The following is a 16,037-nucleotide window of genomic DNA, read 5'->3' as shown; positions in this document are numbered from 1 at the left end:
ACCGTCTCCGAATGACCTTTTTGTCCTCTGGCGCAAGACTGAGTTGGTACACCGTGCTCTCGAAAAGGTACCCAAAGTATGGTGATGGACTGAGATGTCCATCAATGGCATCCTTCAGGACATCAATTTTTGCCATAGGGTTGACTACTCTGCTGCAAATTGATGTTAAGAGGTGTACCAGATTGTCCAAAAGCTTGACAGGATCTGTTTGCTCTCTCTCAAATGACTTCACTGCAACTTGTACGTCGGACAGGATTGATTTCAAGAATGTCAGGTAGACATAATTGGTCTTGTCCATGTACATGGCGTGGAGCACATCCGCCATGTAGCAACGCTCACTGGCCTTGGAAGTGGAGTTTCACCTCAAAGTGGAGTTTCAGTTCTTCCCACTGGCTCAATATACGAGTTACCGCAGGCTCAATCGATAGCCAACGTGTGGCACACACTTTGGTGATCTGCAGGGGTTTCTGGCCACAATTAATGGTGGCATACACTGCTTTGTACTCCTTGCGCCTTTTTGGGGAAATTGAAAATCAGTTGTAGGTTTCCCTCATTAAGTACTCAACACTCCCAGGGATGGTTTCTTTGGATGCTGCACTGACAGCCAATTATAAAGAATGGCACACACAGCGGATGAGTACCAAATTGGGCAATGCACATTCTTCCTTTAAAATCTTGTGCATCCCATTGTGCACCACAGTCATCACGGACGCATTATCAGTGCCAATACCCTGAAGATTCTCTTTTTTAAGGTTACGCTTCTCAAGAAACTCAACTACCGCCTTTGCTATTGATCTGGCATCGTCCCCCTCCAATTCAACCAGCCCGAGAAATGTGGACACAACGGTTCTTTTTTTAGCACTGAAATACCGAATCACCACACCCAGGTATTTCGAGACACTGACATCTGTGGACTCATCCAAAAGGAGACTGAACTTCTCATCCCCCACATCTGATGTTACCCTTTTGAGAAAATAAGGAGCCAGTACTCCCCTAATCATTTCTGTGCACTTGGTGCGGTGCATTTGGAAGTTTGTTGCTGCCACAGAATCTGAAAAGGCAGCTTTGCAAGCCATACCTAAATGGTCACATGCTAGCCGCAAACAATGCTCCGCAATGGCCATTGCCATAGTAGCTTCTGCGCTTTTGCAGTTATCCACTTTCTTTACCACAGTTGGTTATGTAGACTGCGTTGTGGGGTTGTACAGTTTTGATTTATTTATATGCTTTGCTGTAGCACAATGTTTTTTGATGTCATACATTTTTGCAAGCATATCTGATTTGCAGTACACACAGTATGCCCGACAATCATCCCCAATTACTGGCTTCAGCCACCCTTTAAATTCAGGTACAGACTCCCACTCTTTTCTGTACTTCTGGCTGTACAATTTTGATTGAGACATGTTGATTGATGTTGTAAGTTCTTTTCAAGATCAAACATTTGTGACCAACTATATTCATTGGGTTTGTCTCGTTGAACGCATACTACTGCTGCTGCAGTCAGTCAACAATAACTTGCAATTTGCTGAAATTGCTGCTGGCCTAATGCTGCCTGTGCACGAGCTGAGCGCCTGCTGCTGACATCACTCACAATGCACTTTTGCAGCCACTTTTGTGACTGAGTGTGACAGAGAAAATCAGTTTTGTGTCATTTAAAGGGGAAATGCATTTTAGCGTTTGAGTCACTTTTCAAAAGTTGCTAAAAGTTCCAAATACATTTTTAAAAGTAGCTAAATTTGTTGTTAGGTGCTGTTTGAAAATAAAGTTGCCAGGGTACTCTGAAAAGTTGCTAAATCTAGCAACAAAATGGCTAAATTGGCATCCCTGGTAAGAACTGCCTAATCCCCATGAATAGATGATGAATTGAAAAACTGTACTGCTGAGCGGGATGAGGCAAAGGGAATAGCAAATAAGTATGACAACACAGCAGACTGGCAAACATACAGTAAATTGATTAATCATGTAACTAAACTAAACAAAAAGAAGAAGAAACTATACTATGGAACAAAGATGAATGATAGTAAAAAGCTCTTGAGTACTTTAAATTAAATTCTAGTCAAAAAAGCAAACTCGGCTCCATTATTCATTGAGGCAGATTGCTTGTTCCTAATAAAACCCTTTGATATTGCCAACCAGTTCAATAACTTTTTTTGTAGACAAGATTAGCAAATTTAGGCATGACATGCTGAGCATTCATATTCATGCATAATGAACCAAATAATGAAAGACAAGCACTGTAGTTTTGAGTTACACAAAGTGGGTGCGGAAAAGGTAACAATTGATGCTATCTATAAATATGGACAAAACACCTGGTATTGACATCCTGGATGATAAATTGCTGACTGTTGACTAGCTTTTGCGAAGAGGTCTCTCTCCCCCTCATCAGTAGAAAACGGGTCTCTATAACAAACAGCACCACCTCTGTGGTGATTTAACTTCATCAAATCTCGTTTTTTAATTGAATGTTCAGAATTGAGCAAAGGGCCATTCAAAATTGATAAATGGTCCAGATCTGTGAATATATTTTTGTATCCCCGTAATTAGCATTTATTCAGCTATTCTCATCCTTTATATTGTAATGCATTCACTTTTATTCAAGTACATTTTGAACAAAATATAAAACTTTTCACTCCTACTTTTTCTCAAACATAAACTGTGACAGTACGCTACAATCAAACCAAATTGTATTGGTCACATACACGTGTTTAGCATATGTTATTGCGGGTGTAGTGAAATGCGTGTGCTTCTAGCTCCGACCGTGCAGTAATATCTAACAAGTAATATCTAACAGTTTCACAACATATACCCAAAATACACGTAAATCTAAGTAGGGAATGGATTAAGAATATATATTTCAGACTGGCATAGTATAGAATACAGTATATACATATGAGATGGGTGATGCTGTCACCCAGGGTTTTGACCCTTGCCTGTTTCTGGACTTTGTACCCGCCTGCCTTGACCATATCACAGATACGTCTGAGATGAATAAGGAGATACCACGTGACACAAGGAGTCCTGATGCTGCAGCTACTGCCAGACAAGTTACCGATATGTCTATGCAATATAGCTCAGTGCTACACCTGGGGAAACAACATGAACATGCTATATAAATCTTACAGATCAAGCAATGCCACGGGAAGTAGGGGTGCTGAGGGTGCTGCAGAACATACTGATTAATTGAAATATTTAATAAATAAAGTTATTTATTACTCCTGTAAGAGCGGACAAAAATACATCTTGATTTTGGAGTGTGGCAGCTTGATGTACAAGTAATCCCTCCTGGAAAGGACGCTCAACGGTCGCAGGGCCTTGACACTGATTTACAGATGTTATTTGAACAGTGTGTTACAGAATACTGCATCAATTTACAACATGATACATCTGATCAGTTTATGGTAACTCACTAATTCACAATACTCTCTGTATTAGACAGGTATTTTTACCATGGCCTGGAAAATCAAGGAGCAACCTGTTATTTAAAGTGTCCTGCAGGTCCTATTCTTGACTAAGGACTTCAGAAAAGCTGTGAAAAGGTTTGGAGTCTTACTCTTCTTTCAAAGCATATTTATCTCTATTACTGCAAAATGTTGTAGAATAATTTTCATTAGTGTGAAATAATTATCTCGAACTGAATAGTTATCTCAAATGTCTTCCTACACCCGGGAGTTTGGCTATAATCAGAAGACTGTTGCTTCTGAGCTGAAATGGTTGTTTGAAACTTTAAATTAAGAACTACTGATACAAAGTGCATTTCTTCTAAGCTGGGCATTAGAGATGGTGAGCTAAAGGAAAGAGATTAAAAATAGTGTGGTTTTATGCATCAGCAACCTCAGTAAGAAATTCATCCTCTCACCTGAGGGTAATATTCCTTTATCCTATTACACCAGCAACAGAATGCTGTTGAATGTTTGGAGAAGATTTGAAGCACTCATAATGATGCACATAAGCTCATATTGGATAAAACCTGTTAGCTGGTGAAAATAGAATGTTTCACATGATCAGATTGATAAACATTACAGCTACACCTGTTCAAATGGTCATGAGACCATTGACAGAAGGGATTCCATTTGGACTCTGCCCCTCTCAATGGGTGGACTACAGCGTGGTATGGAGAATACTGGATACTAGAACTGATAAAGCAACCGTTTGCAGACGGATGGGTTTGATATGTTTTTCCAGCCTGCCTCCATCTGTGGGGACAAGATGTACTGTGATGTCTGTGATGTCTGTCAGGGTAAAGCTGAAGCAACCATTGTGAGTTATTGGGTTGTCAGTTAATTTCTCATATCACAAAAAGTTTCAAAAGCTTCTTGAAATAATTGATTGAAGTGCTCCATTAATACATTTCATGTTCCTGGCTCTACATCTAGTGGTTATAATAATTCTAATAATTTGTGTGTTTGTTTTGTGTCCTCTAGGCTTGTGAGATGGAACATCCCCCAGAGATTCTGACTCTACACCTCAAGAGGTTTAAGGTTGACTACAGGAGCACATTGGTCAAAAATGACTGCTGTGTGGAGGTGCCTCACACATTACAGATAAAGGTATGTGCAAAACATTCTTAAAGCCACAATAGGCTTATATTCAACCACCGCAATTGAGAGAATGCCAAGAGTGTACAAAGCTGTCATCAAGGCAAAGAGTGGATATTTAAAGAATCTCAAATATAAAATATATTAACACTTTTTTGGTTACTACATGATTCCACATGTGTTATTTCATAGTTTTGATGTCTTCACTATTATACAATGTAGAAAATAGTAAAAATATAGAAAAACCCTTAAATGAGTAGGTGTTCTAAAACTTGACGGGTAGTGTATACAGTTGCAGTCTAATATATTGACACCCTTGCACGATTTACTATTTCTTCTAACATAAATTGAAATTGAAGGGGGCCAGTGGTGTCAGTTCAGATAAACCTAGGGTATGGCAAAGTGGGTTGTGTAGAAATACAAGCACCAGTTGAAGCTCAGTACTTCTACACAATTTAAAATCAATAAAATGCTATTTGGAGAACAGCAAAAAACAAAAATGCCCCAAAACATACCTTTTTACTGCAATATTAGGTTAATGTTAGGTTTAAAGGTCTGTGGAATGGTGTGTACAATGTAATACTAAATCAACCTCATCATACATAGGCTACATTGACTAATTTAACCTACTTATGGAACAACGCATACAGTGCAATGAAATAGATGAATAATGCACGCTATCAACGTTGACATCAAATACCAAAATCAATGTGAAAATAATGCCAGATAAATCCTACGAATGCATTTAAATAAAAGGCATAGGCTACATCAAATGACTTAATTAGGTCTACAATCGGTAAGAATGCATAAAGACAAACAAACTCGACCAAGGAATTAAGAAAATCATGAAATACAAAAGGAATATCTATACATTAAGGCCGCGCAGTGATTCAGCACCGTTGAATCGACAGTGCCTCTGTAGGTAGGCGTAGTGGAGCTCCATGGCGTGTGACTGAATGGACAGCGTCTCTGTCCAGTAGCCAGAATTATTCCGTTTGTGGGCAGATGTAATTTTAAAAAATCATAACAGGCACACAGATCTTTAGAAATGGTAGGATCAATTATAAATTCGCACTCGTATGAAAAAGTTTGCCTACCAGCTGCTGCAGGCTATATGAACCCACCCTTGTGGAACGACACAACAGTGTTTTATGACAGTCATTGTCTTGTGCGCTTCCCACAAAGTGTTGCTCTGCATAATGTGTGAGCACAGATAATTGTTGTATTTGCCTAACTGAATTATTCGCCAGGGAAAGAAAATATTCGGCGAATATTGAAGCATTTCATCAACAAGGTGGCTCTGAGAATATTGAAATAATCTGTCTATGAATGGACTGCTCAGAGAATACTGAAAAATGTTGTATCAAAACGATGGTGTTGGAGCAAAAGCATTAAATATAAATAGGTCTAGTTGCCAGGCTGAAGTAGCAAGGACATGCACATTAAGAGAAGATGACACCCAGGCCATATGACACCCAGGCTATACTCTATTTTTGAAAGAGTACATTAACCAAGGCCATACGTACATTTATGACAGCTGGACGTACTATGGTCAGAAGGATACAGGAAGAAGGATGGAAGCAAGATAACTGATGACTAACACGTAAAACATGGGCATGCAATGCATACATTGTTTTTAGGATGTGTGTCATGTTCCTGACCTGTTTTCTGTTGTTTGGTATGTGTTTAATTGGTCAGGGCGTGAGTTTTGGGTGGGTAGTCTATGTTATGTGTTTTCTATGTTGGTTAATGGGTTGCCTGGTATGGCTCTCAATTAGAGGCAGGTGTTTGGCGTTTCCTCTAATTGAGAGTCATATTAAGGTAGGTTGTTTCACATTGTTTGTTGTGGGTGGTTGTCTCCTGTGTCAGTGTTTGTCGCGCCACACGGGACTGTCTCGGTTTATGTAGTCTGTTCCTGTTCGTGAGTTCTTCGTGTTTTATGTAAGTTCCATGTCCAGGTCTGTCTACTCCGTTTTGTTATTTTGTTAATTATTCAAGTGTATTTCGTTTCGTGTTTTTTTCGTCTTGTTTAATAAATATAATGTCAAGTTACAACGCTGCGTCTTGGTCGAATCACCACTCCTCCTTTTCGTATGAAGAGGAGGAGGAATTCCGTTACAATGTGAAAGGAGTTCTACCATCATAACCTAACCAAAAGAAGATATGAGCGTTAGTGGGCGTGAACAAGCAAGCTCTGAGATGAAAATAAAATAATGGAGAAAGGTCAAGGGAAGCTATTTTCATATAGAGGGAGGGGACTCTATATGTTATGCAAAGACAGAATCCTATAAAGGCAGGACTCTGTAATATGAGAATTGAGTCTCTTTCCATGGAGGGGCTCAGCTCTGTTAAGTTTGTGATAGGGTCCTTCCATGGAAGGGCTCAGTTTTGCTACTTTGTATTAAAGCCCATATTGAATTCACAAGTTCTTGTAAGAGTATTATATTTCTGAAACAATTCTCCACGACAATGGCTACGAGAATATTAATATTGCAACATAGCAGCCAACGCGGAGGTGGCCCGTGACCATTTTTATCTGTTCCAGCATGTCTCTTCCTGTCTGATATTGTGTTGCCCACGCAGCATCTGGGTGGGTGCTCATTAGCCTTTATAAAAAAACAGACCTACATCCACGCTATAGCTAAATAACAAAGATTGATCTGTTAGAATGTCTCATTTTAATTTGGGAAGATGGACAAGCAAGACTGATAGAGTGAGAGGTGGAAATGCATTATAGCAGAAGCAGGAAGGCTACAGGTAGGGATGCAGGCAGAGGATTATGATGTAGGCCTACAGCAAGACGTTTTAAAAGTTAGCCCAACTCGGTAACTACTCATTATTTGCACTCTCATTCATCATCCTGACACTTTTTTTAAAATAGTTTTTCAAGCCAAAAACAAGACATGTATTTTGGGGAAATGCTCTAAATAGCAAGTTGGTTAATTGTGTTTTTTCTCATACCAATATGCCTAAATTAAACCAAAATTGCACTAGCTTACTGGGATAACAATTAGACTTAATATCACAACCTATATTTAACAGTGAAAAACTGCTTTGATTTCTAATGGTCACCAAAAAAGAGGAATCGCCACCTCCCAATTCACAGTTAAAGTAAACCCTGGCTATCAGATTACAACAAGGTTTGCAAGGCTGAGTTCAAATGCCGACATCAAAAAGCAATCGGCGCACTGCCTAAACAACTGACCAGTAAAGCAAATGGCACGGTCTCTGCCCTCTACTTGCTAAAAGTGACAAAAAAGGCACAGACTGGCAGCTTAGGACTGTGTGGAGCAGCACACAGACTGCTCCACACGGTCCTAAAGCCATCCTTTAGGTAAATAGCCATTTTAATCAGGATTGGAATGAGTGTAGTCTACTTTTTGTTGTTGCTCACTTACTCAACTGATGCCTTGCTGTGAAGCCCTGCTGACTGGCAGCGCCCTACTTTTTATTCTCCCCAAAAATGTTATTTAATTTTATTATTCTGACTTTTCAGGGGGTGCAGCAGCAACCTCAACACCCCTACTTAACGGGGCTATGACTACAGAGTAAAAACAACAACTAGTTCAATCAGTTTTGAATAGAGAAAATGGATCATTCTGCAGCGTTGCAGTTATTGACACAAACCAGTGCCCCTGGAACTTACTGCCATGCCCCTTTCAAAGGCACTTCAAACATGTACGTTCCCCACTCACCCTCTGAATGGCACACATACACAATCCATATCTCAATTGTCTCAAGCATAGTCATACTTCTTTAGTCAAGGACATCATAATCCAAAAGAAAAACAATTTAAAGTTATCAATTGTTTATGTATATACAGTTGAAGTCTGAAGTTTACATACACTTAGGTTGGAGTCATTAAAACTAGTTTTTCAACCACTCCACAAATTTCTTGTTAATAAACTATAGTTTTGGCCAGTCGGTTAGGACATCTACTTTGTGCACGACACAAGTCATTTTTCCAACAATTGTTAACAGACAGATTATTTCACTTATATTTCAATGTATCACAATTCCAGTGTGTCAGAAGTTTACATACACTAAGTTGACTGTGCCTTTAAACAGCTTGGAAAAACCCCTAAACCAGCATAGAGTTTTTCCTAGCCACCGTGCTTCTACACCTGCATTGCTTGCTGTTTGGGGTTTTAGGCTGGGTTTCTGTACAGCACTTTGATATATCAGCTGATGTAAGAAGGGCTATATAAATACATTTGATTTGAGTTCGGTCTCCTAGAGATGAACGTACTTTGGTGCGAAAAGTGCAAATCAATCCCAGAACAACAGCAAAGGACCTTGTGAAGATGCTGGAGGAAACAGATACAAAAGTATCTACACTGCTCAAAAAAATAAAGGGAACACTTAAAACTTCTTCTGGCTGCAAGGCCTAAGTCGGGATCAATATGACAACAGCCACTTCAAGTGCAGGGCGCGAAATTCGAAATATAATTTTTTTAAATATTTAACTTTCACACATTAACAAGTCCAATACAGCATATGAAAGGTACACATCTTGTGAATCCAGCCAACATGTCCGATTTTTAAAATGTTTTACAGCGAAAACACCACGTATATTTATGTTAGCTCACCACCAAATACAATAAAAGGACAGACATTTTTCACAGCACAGGTAGCATGCACAAAGCCAACCTAACTAACCAAGAACCAACCAAACTAACCAACAAACAACTTCATCAGATGACAGTCTTATAAAATGTTATTCAATAAATCTATGTTTTGTTCGAAAAATGTGCATATTTCAGGTATAAATCATAGTTTACATTGCAGCTACAATCAGAAATTGCACCGAAAGCAGACAGAATAATTACAGACACCAACGTCAAATACCTAATTACTCATCATAAAACATTTCTGAAAAATACATAGTGTAGAGCAAATGAAAGACAGGCATCTTGTGATTCCAGCCAATATTTCCAATTTATTAAGTGTTTTACAGCGAAAACACAATATAGCGTTATATTAGCTTACCACAATAGCCAAAAATACAAGCCATTTCCCAGCAGCAAAAGTTAGCGATCGTAACAAACAAGCAAAATATATATAATTTTTGACTAACCTCGATATTCTTCATCAGATGACAGTCCTATAACATCAGGTTATACATACACTTATGTTTTGTTCGAAAATGTGAATATTTAGAGCTGAAATCAATGGTTATACAGTGTGCTAACTTAGCTACTTTTTCCACAACGTCCAGATATTTTTCTGACACTTTTTCTGACACACATATTCTGACCAAATAGCTATTCATAAACATAACTAAAAAATACATGTTGTATAGGAAATGATAGATCCACTAGTTCTTAATGCAATCGCAGTGTTAGAATTCTAAAAAATAACTTCATTACGACATCCAGCTTCGGTATAGCTAGAGTACCCAAAAGTTGGGCGCCGACGACTACTTCACATGTACGACAGATAAATGAAATAGCATCATAAAATGTTTCTTACTTTTGCTGATCTTCCATCAGAATTTTGTACAAGGTGTCCTTTGTCAAGAACAATCGTTGTTTGGATTTAGAACGGACACTTTCCCTCTTGAATTAGCAAGCACACTAGCCAAGTGGCACGAATCTCTCCATGTCAACAAACGGAATAGAACGGAACACGGCAAAACTCCCGAAAAAATTTCAATAATCTGATTAAACTATATTGAAAAAACATACTTTACGATGATATGGTCACATGTATCAAATAAAATCAAAGCCGGAGATAGTAGTCGCCTATAACGACAGCTTCTCAAATGGCAAATCCATGTCCCTCTTCGCGCCGTCCTGAAAACAGGAAATGGAGGACACGTCATTCCAAGGGCTGTAATTCGACTCCAGATCAAGTTACACAGTCCATTTCTTCTCTCACTCCTTGTCGACATCTAGTGGAAGACGTATGAAGTGCATCTAAACTAATAAATAACATTGACTTTAATAGGCAGCCCCTGGAACAGAGCCTCAATTTCAGACTTTCCACTTCCTGTCAGGAAGTTTGCTGCAGAATGAGTTCTGTTTCACTCACAGATATAATTCAAACGGTTTTATGAACTAGAGAGCGTTTTCTATCCAATAGTAATAATAATATGCATATTGTACGAGCAAGAATTGAGTACGAGGCCGTTTGAAATGGGCACCTTTTATCTGGCTACTCAATACTGCCCCTTCAGCCCAAACAGGTTAAACAACACAATGTAACTCCAAGTCAATCACACTTCTGTGAAATCAAACTGTCCACTTAGGAAGCAACACTGATTGACAATAAATTGCACATGCTGTTGTGCAAATGGAATAGACAAAAGGTGGAAATTATAGGCAATGAGCAAGACACCCCCAATAAAGGAGTGATTCTGCAGGTGGTGACCACAGACCACTTCTCAGTTCCTATGCTTCCTGGCTGATGTTTTGGTCACTTTTGAATGCTGGCGGTGCTCTCATTCTAGTGGTAGCATGAGACGGAGTCTACAACCCACACAAGTGGCTCAGGTAGTGCAGCTCATCCAGGATGGCACATCAATGCAGGCTGTGGCAAGAAGGTTTGCTGTGTCTGTCAGCGTAGTGTCCAGAGCATGGAGGCGCTACCAGGAGACAGGCCAGTACATCAGGAGACGTGGAGGAGGCCGTAGGAGGGCAACAACCCAGCAGCAGGATCGCTACCTCCGCCTTTGTGCAAGGAGTAGCACTGCCAGAGCCCTGCAAAATGACCTCCAGCAGGCCACAAGCTTCCTGGCTTTATTTTTTTGAGCAGTGTATTTCCACAGTAAAATGTCCTATATCGACATAACCTGAAAGGTCACTCAGCAAGGAAGAAGCCACTGCTCCAAAACTGCCATAAAAAAGCCAGACTACGGTTTGCCACTGCACATGGGGACAAAGATTGTACTTTTTGGAGAAATGTCCTCTGGCCTGATGAAACAGAAATAGAACTGTTTGGCTGTAATGACCATCGTTATGTTTGGAGGAAAAAGGGGGATGCTTGCAAGCCGAAGCACACCATACCAACCGTGAAGCACGGGGGTGGCAGCATCATGTTGTGGGTGTGCTTTGCTGCAGGAGGGACTGGTGCACTTCACAAAATAGATGGCATCATGAGGAAAGACATTTTTGTGGATATATTGAAGCAACATCTCAAGACATCAGTCAGGAAGTTAATGCTTGGTCGTAAATGGGTCTTCCAAATGGACAATGACACCAAGCATACTTCCAAAGTTGTGGCAAAATGGCGTAAGGACAACAAAGTCAAGTTATGGAGTGGCCATCACAAAGCCCTGACCTCAATCCTAAAGAACATTAATGGGCAGGACTGATAAAGCGTGTGCGAGCAAGGAGGCCTACAAACCTGACTCGGTTACACCAGCTACCTCAGGAGGAGTGGGCCAAAATTCACCCAACTTGTTGTGGAAGGCTACCCAAAAAGTTTGACCCAAGTTAAGCAATTTAAAGGCAATGCTCCAAATACTAATTGAGTGTATGTAAACTTCTGACCCACTGGGAATGTGATGAAAAATAAAAGCTGAAATAAATCATTCTCTACTATTATTCTGACATTACTCATTCTTAAAATTTACTGGTGATCCTAACTGACCTAAGACAGGACATTTTTACTATGATTAAATGTCAAGAATTGTGAAACTGATTTTAAATGTATTTGGCTAAGGTGTATGTAAACTTCTGACTTCAACTGTACATATACTGTATACTAAGTGTACAAAACATTATTTTAACACCTGCTCTTTCCATGACATAGCTTTCCCCTGGTCAGACTATGATCATTTATTGATGTCACCTGTTAAATCCACTTAATTTACTGCAGATGAACTGATTGACCTCAGCCTTACAAACCTCTGTGTTTGGAAAACCATCACTCACTGTTTAAATCAACATTCTGATAAAAAAAAAAAAATACATTTTATTTCTTCTTATGGCTGCAGAGTGAATATTGAAAAAACTGGAAAATATGCGCACATTTTCAAACAGCCTCTTAAGAAATTTTTGATCTTCCAATATGCATATATTTACTATTACTGGATAGAAAACAGTCTATAGTTTCTAAAAACGTTTGAATTATTTCTCTAAGTTGAACAGAACTATTTTTACAGCCCATTTCCTATCCAGAATTGAGATTTCCAAAATGCTATGTCTCTCTTTAAGACCTTGTCTATACAAGGTCATGTCACTTAGGACCGTAGAAACACGTTACACGCCTTCATCTGGGTGTAATGCGGAAGTGAGAGAAGAAAGGAGTCGAATATCTCTTTCAGGGGCTGAACACCACATCTTCTTGTGAGACCTGCGCAGTTAAATTTTTTTTCCGGGCGCGAGGCAGAACCTGGACTCGGCTCCTGGAATACGCTCGTTAAAGGTGAATATGACCTCTGCCTACGATATTATTTGATACATGTCACAAAATCATCCTAAAGTATGTTTTTTCAATATACTAATTATATTATTGCAATTTATTCTGGACTTTAGATGTGATGCGACGGAAGAATTTTTTGAAGAAAGACAGATTAGCGCCGCACGGCCATTGTGCTTGCTAACCAAAGAGGGAAATATTTCGTTCTGGAACCCAACTAAAGACTGTACTGGACAATGGACCCCATTACAACATTCTGATGGAATATCAACAAAGATAAGGACCCAATTTGGGATGCTTTTTCATATATCTGTCGAACTGTGCTATGCTAGCGCTTGACTAGAATCAATGCTGCCGTATGCTAGCTAATGTTGTAAGCTAATATAACGATATATTGTGTTTTCGCTGTAAAACACTTCAAAAATCGGAAATATTGGCTCTATTCACACGATATTTGTCTTTCATTAGCTATCCACCATATGTTTTTCTGAAATGTTTTATGAGGTGTAATTAGTAGTTGACGTTGGTGTCTGTATTTTCTCTGGCTACTCCCGTGTGATTTCAGACTGTAGCTATGCTATGCTCTAATGATGGGAGCAGTAATGTAAAACTGATTTATAGCTAAAATATGCACATTTTATGAACAAAACATAGATTTATTGTGTAACATGTTATAGGACTGTCATCTGAGGTAGTTTTTTCTAGATTCTTTTGGTTGGTTCTAGGTTATTTAGGTTGGCTTGTGCATGCTACTTGAATCATAATTCATACATCATAATCATAATCATACGTGTCTGTCCACTTTTTTATTTGGTGGTGAGCTAACATAAATATATGTGGTGTTTTCTCTGTAAAACATTTAAAAAATCGGACATGTTGGCTGGATTGACAAGATGTTTATCTTTCAAATGCTGTATTGGACTTGTTAATGTGTGAAAGTTAAATATTAAAAAAAAATAGATTTTGAATTTCGCGCCCTGCAGCTGTTGTCATATTTGTACCGACGTCGGGCTTTCAGCCCAAACAGGTTAAACCACAGTTCATGGGATTCCTTTTGATTTCTCCAATCTCTCTGACCAGAGTGATGTGTATATAACCTCTATGCAACCGTGGACCATTCAGGAAGCATAAGAAGTGGACATTACACTGCTAAAATCAAGTCCTATGAGGATCAGAAGTGGTATCTCTTTAATCACACAAGTTATACCGGAAAGAGATTTCTTTCTCGTTGATTGAATATCATCATTAAACCTTGTCCTAAATTGATTGTGCTGTTTTACTTGGGTGAACTAGACAAGTGGTGCGCCTCATTAAATGAGAATGTAATTGGGAATTTGGAAACTAATACCCTTTCTCCTCAATACGTCTTACAAGCTCAGTGTATGCACTGTAAGTCCATCAAAGTGTTTCTCACCATCCTCCCGTACAGATCCAACAGCCACAAAATTTGTCTTTTGTTTCTGTTAGTCTTTAGTGACATGGATAGAAGTACAGTCTGCTGTCATTCTGATCTAAGAATATTACTCCTGCTTATTATGAAGAAAAAATACATCTGTTTAACTTTGTAAAGTAAAGGTGTGTTTAGAATTATTTTTGTTGTATTAATGCTATTTAATCTCTCCTCAGACTAATATTATTCTGTTTGTCCTGTGGGTACCTTTGCCACTGTTCCACCCCTTGTGTATTGCGCTGTCATGGTGTATGATGCCATCTATTTTGCTTAACTGATTATGTACAAAAGATGTAAGTCATCAAATGTTTTGTTTTGTTTACTCCACTTTCAAGGAACTTAGCATAAATGATTCTGAGATGTCTTCAACCTTGCCTTAATAGTTCCTGTTTGATCCATGTAGATCTGTGCCCCTATACAGTACCTACAGTGCCTTCGGAAAGAATTCAGACCCCTTGACCTTTTCCGTATTCTGTTACGTTACTACCTTATTCTTAAATAATAAAAAAATTTGACCACAGGAATCTACACACAATACAACATAATGACAAACTGAGAACAGTTTTTTTAATAAAGAAAAAAAACCAAAATACTTTATTTACATCAATATTCAGACCCTTTGCTATGAGACTTGGCATTTAGCTCAGGTGCATCCTGTTTCCATTGATCATCCTTGATGTTTCGACAACTTAAGTTCACTGCGCTACGGATCCCGTTAGCGGGTTTAAATTCGACAACATACGGTGAGCGCCACATAAATAGTAATATTAAACATTCCTGAATATACAAGTGTCTCACATGGTTCAAAAGCCTAGAATCTTGCTAATTCAACTGCGTTGTCAGATTTAAAAAATGATTTACTGAGAAATAATACGATGCGATTATCTGAGGACAGAGCCCCATACCAAAATACTATTTCAACTAGCACAGGCGTAACAAAATCACAAATTGCAATAAAATAAATCGTTTACCTTAGAAAATCTTGCTCTGTTTGCAATCCCAAGGCTCATTGTTACACAATGAATGGTCTTTTGTTCGGTTAAATCCATTTTTATAGCCTAACACAAAACATTTTGTGAACGCTCATCTCGTTGAATTCCGTGTCATTCAATTTTCCACGAAACATTCGACGTAAATACACAGACTAAACGTGACTTTATCCAGTCATGTTTGGTTTCATTGCAATCAACTGTTTGTAACACAACCAAACTCGATGGGTCATTTTGAGGGACGTATTGACCGAAAGAAACCGATTGGATGACAAGTAATGACCTCATTGTGCACCAATTATATGACCGCTGTTTCGTTGGTTGACTGTATTTTAACCCAATGACCACTGATCGTCTTGAAATCTAGCTGGGTTGATAGCCAATGAGCAGAGGTAAACGACAATATGTAATGTTTCTGTGTTGGAAGACCAACCCATGTCGTAAACTCCGGCGTAAAGACGGTCTATCGCCATTGAAGATTTATGCTGGAAGGAGGTAAGCTTGTTACGCAGAACACTATTTCGGTAACGTGCATCTTCAGCTGATTATATATCGAACATCATGGCGAATAAGTCAGGGAAAGCTAAATCTAAGACTAGATTTACAGTGGAGAGAACAAGTATTTGATACACTGCCGATTTTGCAGGTTTTCCTACTTACAAAGCATGTAGAGGTCTGTCATTTTTTATCATAGGTACA

Source organism: Salvelinus alpinus, chromosome 31, assembly GCF_045679555.1.
Source record: "Salvelinus alpinus chromosome 31, SLU_Salpinus.1, whole genome shotgun sequence".
Classification (NCBI taxonomy): Eukaryota; Metazoa; Chordata; class Actinopteri; order Salmoniformes; family Salmonidae; genus Salvelinus; species Salvelinus alpinus.
Note: the sequence above shows the minus strand (reverse complement) of the source record.